The sequence below is a fragment of the Hemicordylus capensis genome, chromosome 3, assembly GCF_027244095.1.
Source record: "Hemicordylus capensis ecotype Gifberg chromosome 3, rHemCap1.1.pri, whole genome shotgun sequence".
Lineage (NCBI taxonomy): Eukaryota > Metazoa > Chordata > Lepidosauria > Squamata > Cordylidae > Hemicordylus > Hemicordylus capensis.
Genome location: NC_069659.1, coordinates 304,213,154 through 304,230,891, shown reverse-complemented (window position 1 = coordinate 304,230,891; position 17,738 = coordinate 304,213,154). Strand labels below are relative to the sequence as shown.

The window sequence follows — 17,738 nt, the reverse complement described above, 5'->3', positions numbered from 1 at the left end:
ATTTCCAAAGGTCATGCACATCCACATCCCTCCCACTCAAAATGCAATTGATCTAATCACAACAGTGTGAAACAACAACAATGAAATGCACACTGCCCCACTGGCCAATGAGGGTAAATGCACACTGCCCCACTAGACAATGAGGGTAAAATTTACCCTTAAATTTGCTTAAAAGGAATAAGGAGGCAATTGCCAGCAGATCAGCCCATGCTTTCGCTGGCCAATCTGCGGGCTGGAAGGGCTGGAAATTCAAACAGATTTCAAAACTCAACATGGAGACTGAAGGAGAAAGACTTTTTGCAATTGCAAAATGGAGTTCCAAAACAGCCGAAACAACAAAACGTTTTGTATCCGAAACAGGGACATTTTGTTTTGGCTACAAAATTTTCTGTTTTGAGCATTGGGTGTTTTGTTTTGGCTACAAAGCAGCCGAAACGGCCTGTTTTGTGCACAAAACGTTTTGTTTTCGAAACGAAACGCACATCCCTACAGCACAGTACTTCCAGTGACTGTTGCTGGTGTGAATCTCGTGTTTCTTTTTAGATTGTGAGCCCTTTGGGGACAGGGTTCCATCTTATTTGTTTGTTATTTCTTTGTGTAAACCGCTCTGAGCCATTTTTGGAAGGGCGGTATAGAAATAGAATGAATGAATGAATGAATGAAAGGTGAAGTCAAAGAGCTGTGGGATGGAGGAGGATCATCAGTCTCCATTATTATGTGAAGAAAAATGTAAGAGAAGTAAGCACAGTAATAATTCACAGCAGCAGTAGCAGTGGATAAAGCAGTATTCACGGCTGAGCTAAATTAATTACTAGAAGTATTGAAGTAGGACAATGGCTTCCTATTAGAGCCTGAACAGGTAGACCCAGATCTGTAAATAACAGCTATGGGATGCAAGAGTAACAGTGGATTTATTGTGAAATTAAATGAATGAGGTAGGTACAATGTTAATTAACATTTGCAATAAGGGCATCTTGAAGTTATTATTATTAAAATAAATAAGGGCATCTTGAGGTAATTAATTGTTAAAATGCAATAAGCATTTTCAGTCTTCCTGGCAGAACTTCTTGTTCCAGGACAAGTAAGGGCCTCTACTGAGGCACGGTTCTGGGAGGGACACAGACCACAGAGAGCTCTGAGGGAAAAGGGATCAACAATACAATACAATACAATGAATATTTGTATTGTATCAGGACTTCAGATATCTGTTCTATATATTTATCTATTGCATTTATTTTAAGGGGGGGGGGGAGAAACTTTGTGCCATCAAGCCAGTGTTGACTCCTGGTGACCACAGATTCCTGTGGCTTTCTTGGTAGAATATAGGAGTGGTTTACTATTGCCTTCTTCCACACAGTATGAGATGATACCTTTCAGCACCTTCCCGTATCACTGCTGCCCAATATAGGAGTTCCCCATATTCTGTAAACACACCAGTGGGGATTTGAACCAACAACCTCCTATTCTCTAGGCAGGTTGCTTCCCCGCTGCGCCATTAGGAGGCACTCATTGTACTTATATACCACCCCATACACAAATCTCTGGGCAGTTTACAGATTAAAAACACAAAGAGCAATTAAAACATCGGGGCCATTCACATGTCAGGGCGGGCGGGTGGGGCGAGGTTGCTCCAAATCACCTCCCATTCCCAGACGATCGCTGAAATGTTTCTGGGAGCAATAGGAAACAATCGGGATTTGAGGTTGCCATATCCTAACCCTAAAATGGATCCCCAACTTTCATTTATGTATTTTTAAAAAGCTAAGCTCTAGCACTTGTAGAAGTGGAGTTATGGAGCAAAATGTGCAGTCATTATTTTTCAAGTGTTTGGATTCTTTGGTGCATAATAACTTTTCCTCATAATGAATCTCTATGAGGATTCATTGCACACCTTCATTTCTTCTGTTCATCTTGACTGTCACTGGACAGTGCCAACTGTCAACTCCCATGTGCCAGCTACACCCCTCCCCCGCAAGGCAGTGGTGTACTCATTTTAATTTTTAGGAATATTGAAATGTTTAGATTCTTTGGTGTCTAATAACTTTTCCTCATAATGAATCCCTATGATGATTCATTATACGCTTGTTTCTTCTGTTCATTTTGACTACCATTGGGCAGTGCCAACTGTCAACTGCCATGTGTCAATGACACCTCCCCCCCCACACACACACACTGGGGTACTCAGTTTATTTTTTTGGTATTTTTGAAGTGTTTAGATACTTTGGTGTCTTCATTACACATCTTCATTTCTTAAGTTCATTTTGATCCCACTGCTTTGCAGGTGGGGATGGGGAATTAGTGGTATCCCATGTCCTAACTACCCCACAACTCACAAGCCACTGGGTACTCAGTTTATATTTTAGGAATTTTTGAGGTGTTTAGACACTTTAGTGTGTAATGAATCCTCATAGAGATTCATTATGAGGAAAGGTTATTAGACACCAAAGAGCCAAAACACTTGGGAAAAAAATCATCCTCTATAATAAAAGCCTTGGGTGTGCGCCCGTGTCTCTGCGCCTGTGTCTTCCTCGGCCGCATGCCCAGAACGGAGCACATGCCCAGAACGTCCGAGGAAGATACGGCTGCAGGCACCAGGCAGTCATGTTGGCTGGATGGCCGGCCCGGCCACGGGAAGGCCGGAAGCGGCGGCCACGGGAATGGAGGGGCTGCAGGGAGGGCAGAGGCGGCAGTGGCAGGCGGCACTCGGCGGCGGAACTCTCTGCCCGCCCAACCACAGCGACGGCGGCACTCTCGGCTCAGCCACCCAGCCGCCCGCGGTGCCGGCGGCACTCTCGGGCCCGGCCGCCTGCCCGCCCGCGGCGGTGGCGGCACTCTTTGCGGCGGAACTCTCCGCCTGGCCGCCCACAGCGATGGCGGCACTCTCGGCCCGGCCACCCAGCTGCCCGCGGCGGCACTCTCGGGCCCGCCCGTGGAGGCGGCGGCACTCTTCTTGCGCCCGTGAAGGCAACGGGCCTAATGACAATGTGGGAGGGAACCGGGCAGCGGGACTTTCCTGATCGCCGCACGGGAGGAGGAGCGGCGGCGGCCTGGTGTAGACTAAAGAAGCAGGCTTACACAAGGGAGAAAATACTCTGCCATTGGTGCTCTGAACATTCATTGATATCTTTTGGAATTTAAGCATGCATGTATAACACTTCAGGAGTGGGGGGGACACAGATGCATTTACTGGCAATAACTTAATCAGCAATGGTGAAGGTGTAGAACGGTTTAGCATTCAAGCCTTTCTTCTATCCTAAACTGATTGTCTTTGCTTTACCTCTTCATTCTCTGAATATACTATTCCCGACCCAAGAATGTTTAGCTAAATACACATATATGCTTCCCACCACAACACACAGACACAGAGAGGGGAGGGGCAAGAGAGAGGGGGGGAGAGGGGCAAGAGGGAGTGGGGCAGGGGGGAGGGGGAGGGGCAAGAGGGAGTGGGGGAAGAGGAAGGGCAAGAGGGAGGGGGAGGGGCAAGGGCAAGAGGGAGTGGGTCAGGGGGGAGGGGAAAGGGCAAGAAGGAGTGGGTCAGGGGGTAGGAGGAAGGGCAAGAGGGAGTGGGGCAGGGGGGAGGGAGAAGGGCAAGAGGGAGTGGGGCAGGGGGGAGGGGAAGGGCAAGAGGGAGTAGGGGGAAGGGGGAAGGGCAAGAGGGGGAGGGGTAAGGGCAAGAGGGAGTGGGTCAGGGGAGGGGTAAGGGAAGGGCAAGAGGGAGTGGGGCGGTGGGAGGGCAGGAGGGACTGGGACAGGAGGCTGACAGGGATGGTGCGGTGTCCTTCTCCTCCTTCCACAACCCAACTAGCGCCAGTTATTTTAACAGGCTTAAAAATACTAGTAGAACATAAACTGAGTAGTACCCCACTGCCTTGCGGGTGAGAGTGGGTGTAGTTGGCACATGGCAGTTGACAGTTGGCACTGTCGAAAAGACAGTCAAAATGAATAGAAGAAATGAAGGTGTGTAATAAATCCTCATAGGGATTCATTGAAGGAAACTTATTATACACCAAAGAATCCAAACCCTTGAAAAATAGTGACCACACATTTTGCTCCAAAACTCCACTTCTACAAGGGCTAGAGTTTAGTAGTTGTTGTTTTTTTTTTTCATGAAAGCTGGGAATCTTGGGGAATTAATAGGAGGGATCTGAATCTTGAATCGATTTGAATTGAATCAGGCATGATTCAATTTGTACCTGAATCTAGCCAATGAACCACAGGGGTGATTTGTTTTGTCTCCAAATCACCCAAATCATCTAGATTCGGGTACAAATCGATTTGTACCCGAATCAATTTGCAAATCCCTAAAAATGGGGTTAGTGGAGAGAGTGCTCCGCTAACCTCATTTTAGGGGAGGGGTCCTTAGACAGGCTAGCCGCCATTGAACCACCGGGCTCAACCGTTAGCCCGTTGATTCTCCCTTAGCCCAGTTTCTCTCCATGAGAATAGCCTCATGGAATATTCTCCATGAGAATAGCCTCATTGTATGTGACAACCTGTATATTTACATTCTGTGATGTAAATCACATTACAAGAAGTAGAGGTGATATTCTGTTTGATATAACAGATTTTATTCATAACTGAGCTTCCAAATGTGGTGATATCTTTAAATAATCAAACAGAATACAGTGGTATGACACTGGATTGGCAATAGGAGGTTTAAGACCTGCTCTTTCAAGTAGCTTCCACAGGTTAGGGACTGGAAAAAGGCAATCACAGGTGGGTGACTGATAGCTTTCTTGTTTCAAATTTGCAGTAGTGGGGTACCTGTCCTTGATTGCTTGGTGACAGAGGTTGTAGCAATCAGCCCTCCCTTACCCTAAAGAGTGGACCGGGAGTGAACCCTGTCCTGACTGTCAGGCTAGGGAACAGCCACTCAGCACACGGTGGGCAGGACCTAGAGGGTCTTGCAGCAGGAAGAGAAGCATGTCTTTGTTCTCAGAAGGAGCTAGGAGGAAGATGAGAGAGGACGGGGAGCAGGCTTATTGAGCACCAGAAATGAAATCTTGCTGCCTCATGTTTAACAGCCAGCCTGGAGAATTCTCTCATGAAAGGATATCTGCAGATCCTTGAGAGACAGGAGTGCAGAAAGCTTGAATTCTCTCCTGGAGTTTGGGGTGAGTTCAAGGGGAAAAGGAGCCAAGGTCTTTGGGGTTTGGAAAGGTTTAGACAGAGAACAGCGTGTTAGCTCATGTTAGTTTTCTTTCTTTTTGTGCTTTGCAAATCCTTACAACTGGTTTATTGAGTTTGATCTGTAATGTAACAAACTAAGAAGCACTAGCCCCTTTCTATCCATCCAGGGGTGCTGCAAAAGTCTCTGTAACCTTTAAAGGTGCTTTTAAAGGCTCCTATATCCCCTGTTCCTTGCAACAGGAGGGCTTTTTAAAAGTATTATTGTAACCACTGAATAGCTTTACCTGTAACTAATAGCTGAGAGAGCCTCAGACTGAAGCAGTCTGTAGTATTTAGAATAAAGTTTTTTCTCTTTTTGTTCTTAGTATTCTACCTGCCTCTGAGTTGATTTTTAACTCAGAAAAGGGGTTTTTACTCTGGTGCAAACAGCTCTCAAGTTTGATTGCTCAGCAACTCACTACCAAGTGTTCACTACCCAGTGGAGGGGTGTTTTTGTAATTTTCCATTAATAATGAGAAGGAGAGTTTCCTGAAATTTAGCCCACACCAGGGAGGGATTAAACCTGTTTTAAAAGTGGGCATGGTGGCAGCAAGTACCAAAGGAATAGTTTAAGTTTTATAGGAACAGCCTTTGTTGAGCAAACATGGGGGGAATGATGCAGCATTTTTCTTCCCCTCATGTGGGCTTGCTCTGAGACAAAGGCTGGGCTTAAATGCACAACAGAGGAGAAGCAACGTGAAAGACAACCACAAATGGAATTCATTCCTAAACAATGATCTTGGATTTAAAATTGTTTATGAGTTTCTCTTGACAGAACCAATGCCCAGTTGATGTTTCGGTCAATAATATGAGGATTGTAGAAGCTGTTATTTAGTTTTGGGGTGAAAAGCAATGTCCTCATTGCAGATGCTCTTAATCCTTAGCGCAATACTATAGATGATGATCTTGTTTTTAATGTGTTTTGGATGGCAGCTTTTATAGTTTAAATAAAGATGAGCATCCATGGGCTTGCAATACAAGTCAGTTGGGTTCTTCTGTGGTTTGATCGTGAGGAGAACATTGAGAAAAGTAATTGGTGGATTTTCAGTGGTATTGTTACTTGTAACCATAATGGAGGGGTGAATGTTATGAATGTAGTTTGTGAATTTTTTTCCAAGGCTTCTTTTTCCCTCAGTCCAAATAATGACAATATCATCAATGTAACGCCACCATACTAAAGATTTGCATATAGAGTTTTTGAGGATGGGTTCTTTCAGTTTGTCTAAGAATAAATTAGCATGTTCAGGAGCCATATGTGTACCCATAGCTGTACACTGTAATTGTATATAATGTTTGCCATTAAAGGTGAAGTTGTTACAGGTGGGGACCAATGATGCCAGGTTGATGATTACTTCAGTTGATGGCTCTTTAGTAATCCTGTTACTTACAACATATTTTAATTCATTAATACCACTATTGCGTGGAATATCGGTATAAAGAGAAGTATCATCAAATGTAAACAGGATAGTCAAATTAGTGTTAAGGCTTTCTATCGTAAGAAAGAAATCATTAGTATCTTGGATGTATGATAGAAGTTTATGTACAAGGTGTGGAAGATGTGACTCTATATAAAATGAGATTATTTCTATTGCTGTGTTATTGCATGGCACAATGAGTCACCCTAGGTTATTGGCTTTATGGATAACATATAGTGTGTGTGTGTGTGTGTGTGTGTGTGTGTGTGTGTGTGTGTGTGTGTAAGGGGGGGGGGCTCGCCTTCTTGTTATAGACTTCAATAACATTACAAGATAGGTTGTTGCAGAAAAATGACCTCATAAAAATGAAGTCCATAACATGACCTGAGGTGGGGAACACATTCATTCTGACATGCCACATATAGCTGTGTGTAACTAGACTAAAACAAAAAACAGGAAGTCAGTGAAGCTGTGTACACAAGCAGCCCAACTCTGGCTAGGGCAGCCCAATCTGGGTCAAGCTGCTCGTGTGGAGCACTAGGATCCCAGCTGATCCTGGCACTGCCTCCACAGCAAGCCGGGCTTTTTACCCCACCCTTTAATCAGGGTTAGAGGGTGCCAGCATGCCATGAACCCCAGGGCTGGGGTCATGTGTATGCTCAGGCAGCATGTAGCCTGAGCACACACAGAGTCAAGCCCCTAAGCGCTCGACTCACATGGGATTCCCCCAATGCACTGCACTAGTCACACAATGCATTGTGGGATACCTGAAGGCCAGGACTCATTTTCCTGGCTTCCAGGATGCTGAACAGCTCGTGTCAGCACCCATCGTGTATGTGCATGAGCCATGTGGATTGCGCAAATGATGGATTGCCTGGTGGGGAGGTAGGTTCAATCCTGCCTTCCCCCTCCACCCACCCTTCCCACCACAGAAATGGCTGTGTGAATGACTTCAATATATTAATGAATCTCCATATAGATGCACATTATGAATCTGCACAATTTTCCCTCCTGTCTCATGACGGACACTTCTATACAATCTCACTTTTGTGCTGTTCGCACAATCTCCTCTTCAGTTCGTTCCAACGGCCTGCTGTGATGAGCTCGGATGGAAACTGAGATGGACTAGTGTTGATTAACATTGCTATTTCTCTTTAACTGATATTGAAAGATTAAATCATTCTGGCTGCCAAAGACAATGTATTAGCAGCAGCTGCAGAAAGAACAGCAGCTTTTAAGACTATTTCCAGGGCTGCTGCCTTATCCTGATGGGGTTTAATGCACAGCTGCCATTTCTGTCCTGGGTACACCTGCAGCCAGATTGTGGACTTGTTTCACCTGCTACCTGGAGTTCATTATTGAAGAATAATGAATACATTTTTATCTATGATCAGTCTTGGTTTCTATATGTTACGTGGATTATTCTCAGTACAAGCCATAGATGAAAGAAAATATGTAAAGTAAACCTGTACAAAAACAATTATAAATGAATATTATTAAACTTAACAGAAAGATATAATTTACCACCCATTGGTATCTGGGTGAGGTATTTAATTCAGTTTTATCTGCCTACTCATCCTGTTAATCCCCTCCCCCATTTACAGTCTTGTGTGTTCTGTTTCTCTGCAATAAGTCCCTTCTGTGTGATTTAATTTTCCAAATATTCTCTGTGCAATTTGCAAAACAAAGTTTAGAACTCATTGAAAAATAAATTACTAGGAACCAGCATCATAGCAAGGACACCAGTGGCTCTTGTCCAGGCTGCCGCCACTGGCCCCTACCTCCCCAGGCACGCCCCCTGCATCTGATGTCAGATGTAGGGTGTGTGACAATGATAGCAAACAGGGCTGCTCATTTTTGAGAGGTTTCAGCCAGTGCTGAGCTCCCAGCCTGACCGGGAATGCCTCTCCCTGCCTTTGCAAGCAGGGAGAAGCCACCCCATCCACGCTGAGAGCCCAGTGATAGACAAATTTTACTTCAAAATGGGGCATGCAGCCCCATTTGCTATCATTGCCAAGCCCCCTGTGTTTGACATCAGATGCAGGGGTGTGGCAGAGGTCTGGCTCGGGTGCTAGGCATGGCCCCTGACATATGGCAGCCTGGGTTCTTCGAACCCGTTCACATAATCGGCGCTATGCCCCTGCTTGCGTCTTGAAACATTACCTCTATGAATTTGTCAGTAGGGCAACTTGAGTAAGACTACAGTTACCTTCTCCACCCACCCATGAAAAAAGTTGCCCAGGTTGTTCCAGGAGCACTCCTGTTCTCTCAGGCTTTTAACTGAAATTAATTTTAAACTTTTGTTTGTTTTTAATCTTATGAGGTTGTTTTTACTTTTTATTCTGTGAAATTTTAACTGTTTTTACTGGGTTTTTTGTGTTTTAAATTATGTACACCACCTAGAGATGACTTTATCAGGCTGTATAAAAATATTATAGATACCCAAGGCCTATCTGGTCCAGCATCCTATTTCACACAGTGGTCCACCAGATGCCTCTGGGAAGGCCACAGGCAAGCTCTGAGCAGTGTTCCCTCTAACTTTTTTCATCAGTGAGCGGAATGAGTTTTGTTTTGGGCAGCAGTATCAAGGCAGTGTGCACACATGTGCATTATTATTAGGGATGTGCAAATTGATTTGGGTACAAATCAATTTGTACCCCAATAGCAATAGCACTTACATTTATATACCGCTCTATAGCCGGAGCTCTCTAAGCGGTTTACAATGATTTAGCATATTGCCCCCAACATTCTGGGTACTCATTTTACCAACCTCGGAAGGATGGAAGGCTGAGTCAACCTTGAGCCCCTGGTCAGGATCAAACTTGTAACCTTCTGGTTACAGAGCAGCAGTTTTACCACTGCGCCACCAGGGGCTCAAATCTAGCTGATTCGGGTGATTGGAGACAAAACAAATCACCCCTGTGGGCCATTGGCTAGATTTGGATCCAAATCGAATCGTGCCTGATTCGATTCAAATCGATTTGAGATTTGGATCGCTCCTATTAATTTCCCCAGCTTCCCCAGCATTTTTTTAAAAAGCTAAGCTCTAGCCCTAGAAATGGAGTTATGGAGCAAAACGTGTGGTCACTATTTTTCAAGTGTTTGGATACTTTGGTGTATAATAACTTTCCCTCAATGAATCCCTCTGAGGATTCATTACACACCTTCATTTCTTCTATTCATTTTGACTGTCTTTTGGACAGTGGAAGATAGGAAGCTGCCATATACTGAGTCCGACCATTTGTCTATTTAGCTCAGTATTGTCTTCACAGACTGGCAGCGGCTTCCCTAAGGTTGCAGGCAGGAATCTCTCCCAGCTCTACCTTGGAAATGCCAGGGAAAGAACTTGGAACCTTCTGATGCTCTTCCCAGAGCGGCTTCATCTCCTGAGGGGAATATCTTGCAGTGCTCACAGTTCTAGTATCCCATTCATTTGTGAGCAGGGCAGGCCCTGCTTAGCTAAGGGGACAAGTCATGCTTGCTACCACAAGACCAGCTGTCCTCCCATGACAGTGCCAACTGTCAACTGTCAGGTGCCAGCTACACCCCCCACCCACATGCAAGGCAGTGGGGTACTACTCAGTTTATGTTCTATGATTTTTTTTCAAGTGTTTAGGCTCTTTGGTGTCTAATAACCTTTCCTCATCATTAATCCCTATGAGGATTCACTACAAGCCGAAGAGTCTAAACACCTCAAAAATTTCTTATAAAATAAGCTGAGTACCCAGTGGCTTGTGCGTTGTGGGGTAGTTGGAACATGGGATGCCACTAATTCCCCACCCCCACATTCAAAGCAGTGGGGTCAAAATGAACATAAGAAATGATGATGTGTAATGAAGACACCAAAGTATCTAAACACTTCAAAAATACCTTAAAAAAAATGAGTGCCTCAGTGTCTGTGGGTGGGGGCAGGGGTTGAGTTGACACATGGCAGTTGACAGTTGGCACTGTCCAGTGATAGTCAAAATGAACAGAAGAAATGAAGGCATAAAATGAATCCTCATAGGAATTCATTATGAGGAAAAGTTATTAGGCACAAAAGAACATAAATATTTCAATATTCCTAAAAATTAAAATGAGTACCCCACTGCCTTGCAGGGGGTGGGGTGGGGTGTAGTTGGCACATGGGAGTTGACAGTTGGCACTCTCCAGTGACAGTCAAAATGAACAGAAGAAATAAAGGTGTGCAATGAATCCTCATAGGGTTTAGGGATGTGCAAACCAGTTCGACATTGAGCCAATTCAACATCGAGCCGGTTCAGTTCAACAGTTCAGGGTCAAACTGAACCACCCCGTTTGGTCCGATCTCGGACCAAACACACCCCAAATGTTCAGGGCGGTTGTGGACCATAATAATAATAATAATAATAATAATTTTTTACCTTTTCCCACTCGGGGGAGTTCCTGGAGGCAGGGGGTGTCCGCGGAGGTTCCCAATTCCCCTGCCAGCTTTCTATATTTCTATATATCTGAACACGTGAAAAATAATGTGTGCACATTTTGCTCCATAATTCCACTTCTACAAGGACTAGAGCTTAGCTTTTTTTTTTTTTTTAATGAAAGCTGGAGATCTGTGTTAGGGTTAGGATATGGTGATATTGAATCCCCATTATTTCCTATGGTGGAAATGTTCAAAATCAGAAAAAAAACTAAAATAATTCATTAAAAATGAACCAAGTGTCCCACTGCCTTGAAATTTGGGTTGTAGATGGCACCCATGGGGCCCTACCTACCACCCAATTGTGGTGCCACTAGGACCTTGTTAAGTGGTCCAAATTGATCCAAATCTGAATTGAATGAAAGCAAATGCAAATCGAATCTGGGGTGATATGGGGGGATAGATTTGAACACAAAACAAATCAGGGGTGATTGTTTTGGGCACAAATTGAATCAAAAATCAATTTGTGCACATCCCTAATTATTATATGCCACTATAGATATCACACACACACACACACACACACACAAACCATAAATATGGAAGGAAATAAGTATTTTACATTTCTACTCTATTTTATTACAAAGTATAATACAAACTAGGCGATACTTCAACAGTTATTGGAAGTGGCAATACCTCAAAATTCAAATTAGTGTGGTAGAAATAGTATTATCACACTGCAGATAGTAGAAATATGAAGTGGTGCTGAAAGGTTCTAGGCCCGACCAAGAAGTGAATGACCTAGAGTCATGAAATTTACATGCTATTCCACATATTCACCCCAACGTTCAACACATCATTTCTCATCTTTCAAAAAAAAATTGATGTCAAGTCACTGAAATAGTGCTCTGCTGCTGCTATCACCTCCGAATCATTTGAAAATTTCCTCCTTTTCAAATTCTTTTAAAGGTTTGGAAACAGGAAATAGTGAGATGGAGCAAGATCTGGTGAGTAGAGTGGATGATCTATGCATTCAAACCCCAAATTCCTCGAAACATCCATCGTCTTGCCAGCCTTGTGAGCAAGTGCATTGTCCTGCAAAAAGAGAACACCTTCCGTATTATTTTATCACACTGCAGATTTTTGACTTGCAGCACTGAAGCTGCATTCCTGCTGTGCACCTCTGACTGCAGCAGCATTCATGCGCTCTGGCCATCCCACCATCATTGATTGATTTATTATGCTGCCATTCTCAGATCCTCAGTGTAAGGCCTTTAAAAGTTAAAATCACAATTATTTTTGAATTATGCTTGGGAATAGATTGGGGAGTGTTGCCCTTTATGTTCCAAGGTTTGCTCCAATGCTTGTTCCCAGACTCCCAGTTGGTATTAACCCTGATTTACATCTGATTTCTCCACGCCCCATCCCCGCCTTTCCCCCATTGCCTGAGAGATACTACAGTTGTTATTTCCTTGGCTGCTTCTCTCATTATCAAAGTTGTTTACCAAATCAAAATGGTGGAAAATGTCAGGAAACCAGTTTAGCTTCACAGCCAATTTCCAAAAATAGGGCAGACAGGTGTAAAGGAATACATCTCTATCTTCAAACAACATTTTGCATACCGATGTTTTTCATTTCATGTTAAAAAAACAAACATAGATGAAGAATTCTAAAGTCCTCACCAGATTCCCCTTTACCAGAAGAGTTCTGAGCCTTGTTTCAACTCTTGTCTGGTTCAGTTCGAAGGCTGGTCCAGTTTAACCCCAAACCCATGGAGCTGAGCCGAGCTCGCACACCCCTACTCTCACTGTCAGTGACTGACAAGGCAAGGGATCTTGGGGGCATGATGGAAAGTGTCAGCTCAATCTGCTGTAGCTGTTAAAAAGGTCAGTTCCATGCTTGGAATCATTGGGAAGGGGGTTGAAAACTGCTAATATTATAATGCCCTTATGCAAAACTATGGTGAGGCCACATTTGGAGTACTGTCTACAGTTCTGGTCACGATATCTTAAGAAGGACATTGTAGAACTGGAAAAGTTGCAGGAGAGGGCAACCAAGATTATCAGGGGCCTAGAGCACCTTCCTTACAAGGCAAGGCGACAATACCTGAGGCATTAGGCATTAGGTTTAGAAAAAAGGTGACTGAGGAGAAACATGACAGGAGTCTAGAAAATCATGCATGGTGTGGAGAAAGTTGATAGAGAAATTTTTTTCTCCCTCTTGCATAACACTAGAACCAGGGGTCATCCCATGAAACTGATTACCAAAATGTTTAGGACCGACAAAAGGAAGTACTTTTTCACACAATGCATAATTAACCTTTGGAGTCCTCTGCTATAAGATGTGGTGACAACCTACAGCCTGAATGGCTTTAAGAGGGGTTTAGATAAATTCATGGAGAACAGGTCTATCAATGGCTACTAGTCTGATGGCTATAGGCCACCTTCAGCCTCAGAGGTCTCTAAATACCAGTTGCAGGGGAGTAACCCCAGGAGAGAGGGCATGCCTTTAGTGCCACCATTACCTCTAAGCTGCGCGCTGTGTGTGCACACACACCCTACAAGCTGCCTGCACAGCAATCCCAAAAGGCCACTCACTCGCCCTTTTGCCGGTGCTGGCTGCTACTCCCCCGATCCTCCCCAAAAGTGCTGCTTTCTTTGCAGCTACTGCCCCCCGCGCCCACCCCTGGATTTGAGTGGATTAGTGTCATCTGCAAATTTGCTCACCTCACTGATTACCGCAACTTCTAGGTCATTTATTAATAAATTAAAAAGCACCAGTCCCAGTGCAGATCCATGGGGGACCCCACTTCTCTCCATTTAGAGAATTGTCCATTTATACTCACCTTCTGTTTCCTGTCCTTCAACCAGTTAACAATCTATACATGAACCTCTCCACTTATCCCATGACTGCTAAGTTTTCTCAAGAGTCCTTGATAAGGAATTTTTTTGAAAGCTTTTTTGAAGTCCAGATATACTATGTCAATTGGATAACCTCTATCAACACACCTGTTGCCAATTGATTAGTAATGTAACTTTCATGTCATTCTTGTTGCTATAATTAACAGAAAGAAGTAGGTGGGATGGGAACAATATTTCTGTATTGTGTTTGAGTTAATACTGGAGTTTCTGATCTTCACATTTAAAACCTAAATACTTGAAAACAAAAGGACCCCCAGTCCCCTGGTGGTTCATCTCCAGGTGCTACCAGTTCACCTGTAGAAGCTTGGAATCAGGCATTTGAGTAGTCATCATTAGGTTGTGGAACACGCTCCCCCTGGGTATAAGAAAGTTATTTTTAGATATCTTCAAGAGAGCAATAAAGACCCATCTCTTCAGCTTGGCTTTTGATGATATTTATGTATTTTTATTGGTGTTTAAAAGAGTTGTATGTTGATATTTTTAAATGGTTTTATTTTCTATTTTATGCTAATAGTTTAAACAGTTTTATTTTTATTGTGAACCGCCCTTAGCCATTTTTAGATGGGCAGGACATAAATGAAACTAACTTGAATGAATGAATGAATGAAGTCCTAAGGGAGGACATTCTTCAGCAATAGAATTTAAAGTGATCAACTGGTACTTTAAAAAGTGATTTTAAAAAAAAAGTGTACTGAAGTAACCGGAGCCTAAGTGTTATGCCGGAACAGTCAACCCTGACAAAGAGGTCCTCTATAAGATTACCCTTGCTAGCTGGGGGAAAGGGCACCTCTTAAAATAGCGACTCTTATATTTAGAAGGGAGAGAACAACTGTCTCTCCTGCTGCTCATCACAGACTTGCTAACATGGGCTGCATGGTCCCCTGCTAACTGAGTCCCGAGGCACCTTATTAAAGTGGTGATTCTCTTTATTGAGCAAGGGGAGAGCAACTGGCCCTATCCATCCCCAGCAAAGCATCCCTCCAGTGGCTGTCGATGGTGTCTATCTTATGTTTCTTTTTTAGATTGTGAGCCCTTTGGGGACAGGGAGTCATGTTATTTATGTATATCTATGTAAACTGCTTTGGGAACTTTGGCTGAAAAGTGGGATATGAATATTCATCATATTCGTGTTCATAGCATACCTCCCAGTGTCTGTTGCTACTGTCTCCCTTGTGTTCCTTTTAAAGTTTGTAAACTATTTTGGGAAAGGAAAACAACTTTTCATTTCTATGCTATGTAAACTATTTCAACTGCGTTGTGAACTTTTCTTTGTTAAAAAGCAGTATATAATATGCTTAATAATAAAAACATAATATTATTGCCTGTAAAAGGCTGGTGCTTGATGTGTCCATGCAATTGCCATACTTGTATTCTACTGCTTACTTCATTATCATTAAATTAATCATTAAAGAAATTAATATTTCTTTAATGATTTCTGAGTTTCTACTGTTCCAGAAATAGACTACTTAAATAACTAAAATTCAAGTTAAAATCTCTTCTTAAAACTTATGGTATTGTACAGTGATACCTTTAATATAAAATCTCTGTTGATCAGCCAGATAGAGGAAACCAAAAAAGCAGAATTCAATTCTGGAGTGTTTTCTCCCAGAAGGACAGATGGAGGAAGGCATTTGGCTGCTGAAGTGTTTAGGTTGCTATACCAACTAGATGTTTTATTTACTGTCATTTTGATAGTTATAACACCCAATTCTTCACTCTATCAGGGTTGAACATTTGCTGCAGAATGCAGCACAAAGTCATTTTTATATTCATTCTCACATTTAAAAATGTAATTCAGGAGCGCCTCATTGATAACTAGTAGCAAATTCTAAACAATGGCTGACACCTTGACTAAATTTACTAGAAGACATCCTACTAAAATTTTGTAGTCCTTTAGAGTAACTCCTGAGCAGTTAGACTAAGTAATTTAGTCCAGATGTCAGCTACTGAATCTAATTTAGAAACACACATTTTCTAAAAGTCCTATTTATTTTTACAGTAACAGCAACTAAATCTTTCAGAAGACAGAGGATGCCTTTAGGGTGACAATCCGAGACAACCAAAGCCTAAGCAAAAGGAGACACATGCATGAAGCTGAAGCTGCGTTAAAAGTTTTTATTGTGGCCAAACGTCCAACTGAATAGAAAAGTACATTTATGTATTTTATTTTATTTATTATTTAACATATTTTTATACCACCCAAAACTTGCATCCCTGGGTGGTTTACAATTAGATTTGCAAGAAGTAGTTTGTCTATTCAGCCAAATAATCAGCTGCAATATAAAATGTTGGCTGACATGCTGCACAACCTTATGAGGTTGGAGCAAGAATTCCATCCTTGCAAGGAACAATTTAACTAACAGCCTATGAGGCTTCTCTCCCCTCCCCGCAAGGGATGGAGCTCTTGCCCTGCCCATGTAAGGCTGCACGGCATGTCAGCTGTTGAAAACATATCTGGTTGTTTATGCACCTCTCCACTATTTATGTTTTGTAGGAGTGCAAAAACAATTTAATGTTAGTAGAAAATGATCATATTGACTTTATTTCTGATGGTTGTATGAAGGATGACTATCTCTACAAAGACATACACCAATGTCTTAAAAGCAGTTAAGCTCATACCTGTCAGCTTTTAAAGCACTTCATTTTGAAAATCTTTCTCTAATGATGATCCAAAAAGCTTCAAGTATAAGCAGAAAGCCCTTCTCATTCATGCATACAGCGTGGTTGCCAATATTTTTCTTCCAGCTACCTTCCTTTGCACTGGTGTAGGTGGTCTCCTAATCTTTAGAGGCAGCTTTTGAGGGCAAAAAGGGAAAACAGAGGGTTCATATGTAGAACATATAGCACGGTACATTGGATCTCAGCCACTATCTTTTTAATATAACCACCACTCGGTTCTATGCACATACTGTATTTCTGAAAGTATGTTGACAGCTTAATGAGACTCTAACTAGTAACTTTAAATAGGTTTTCCATCTTGTGTAGTTTAACATTTCCATCATAAACACATTGCAAATAACCACACATCTCACCTGCATTGTTTTTATGTGGGAATGGTCTTGTTAATGTGCTCTCACATGAGAAGCTCTGATATGTAGGATGTTAGGAAATACTTTGCATGCCATTGAGCCCTTGAAATGATGAATATAATATCAATGCCAGATCAAAGGTCCATTCTAAAAAGCAGATATCCATGACTTGGTCATTAATAATGCTCAAGCCTGGCATGTGTTCCTGTGCCTTGACTGCAGGAGCGTAACTATAATAGGGCAAGGGGAGACAGTTGTCTGGGGGCCCACTGCCTTGGAGGGGGCCCCCAGAGGCAAGTCACATGACTGACTCCCCCAGCCACGCACCTGCCCGGGCTTCCTTCCGTTGTATTCATCCTCCAAAACTGATGTTAGTGTTAAGACCTGGAGCTACCAGAACAGTATGTCTTTCTCTAGTACCATTGCATCGTCCACAATAACTTGCATCGTCCACAATAACTTAAGATGTCTTTACTTCATGAGCTGAGCTTCAGTGGGGGGGGGGGGGCATTTTAAAATCTTGTCTCTGGGCCCACTCCAACCTTGTTACGCCCCTGCTTGACTGGATATCAAAATGACAGTATTGACACCAATGGTTCTAGCTGAGTGCAGCATCAGTCTAGGGAGACTGGAAGATGCACTTAAGGAGGGGAAACCGATTGTCAAATATGCATAATCTCCTAGGAAAGCCACTATCAGTGCAGGTGTACCAAAATCTGATGATATGTAGATTTTTTTTTGGTCCGATACAATAACTAAACTTACTTGTTAGGATTCCCTATCCTTTATCTCCATTTTTTCAGCAAGAGAAAAATAGACAAAGAAT

At 42.9% G+C, this 17,738-nt stretch overlaps 1 protein-coding gene and 1 long non-coding RNA gene across 8 annotated transcripts in view; one reads left to right on the top strand and one right to left on the bottom strand.

Moving 5' to 3' along the window:
* Positions 1-15,221, top strand: part of LOC128352217 (uncharacterized) — a 34,555-nt gene extending 19,334 nt beyond the window's left edge. The window contains exon 3 of the long non-coding RNA XR_008320262.1: positions 11,932-15,221. This is a non-coding gene — a long non-coding RNA (uncharacterized LOC128352217). The remainder of the gene's footprint in view (positions 1-11,931) is intronic.
* The window catches only part of TRIM42 (tripartite motif containing 42), a 71,624-nt gene that overhangs the window by 27,645 nt on the left and 26,241 nt on the right, over positions 1-17,738 (bottom strand). For all 7 annotated transcript variants that reach the window (XM_053312601.1, XM_053312602.1, XM_053312605.1 and 4 more), the window contains one exon: positions 16,503-16,677. The gene's annotated coding sequence lies outside the window, so the exon portion shown is untranslated. The remainder of the gene's footprint in view (positions 1-16,502; positions 16,678-17,738) is intronic.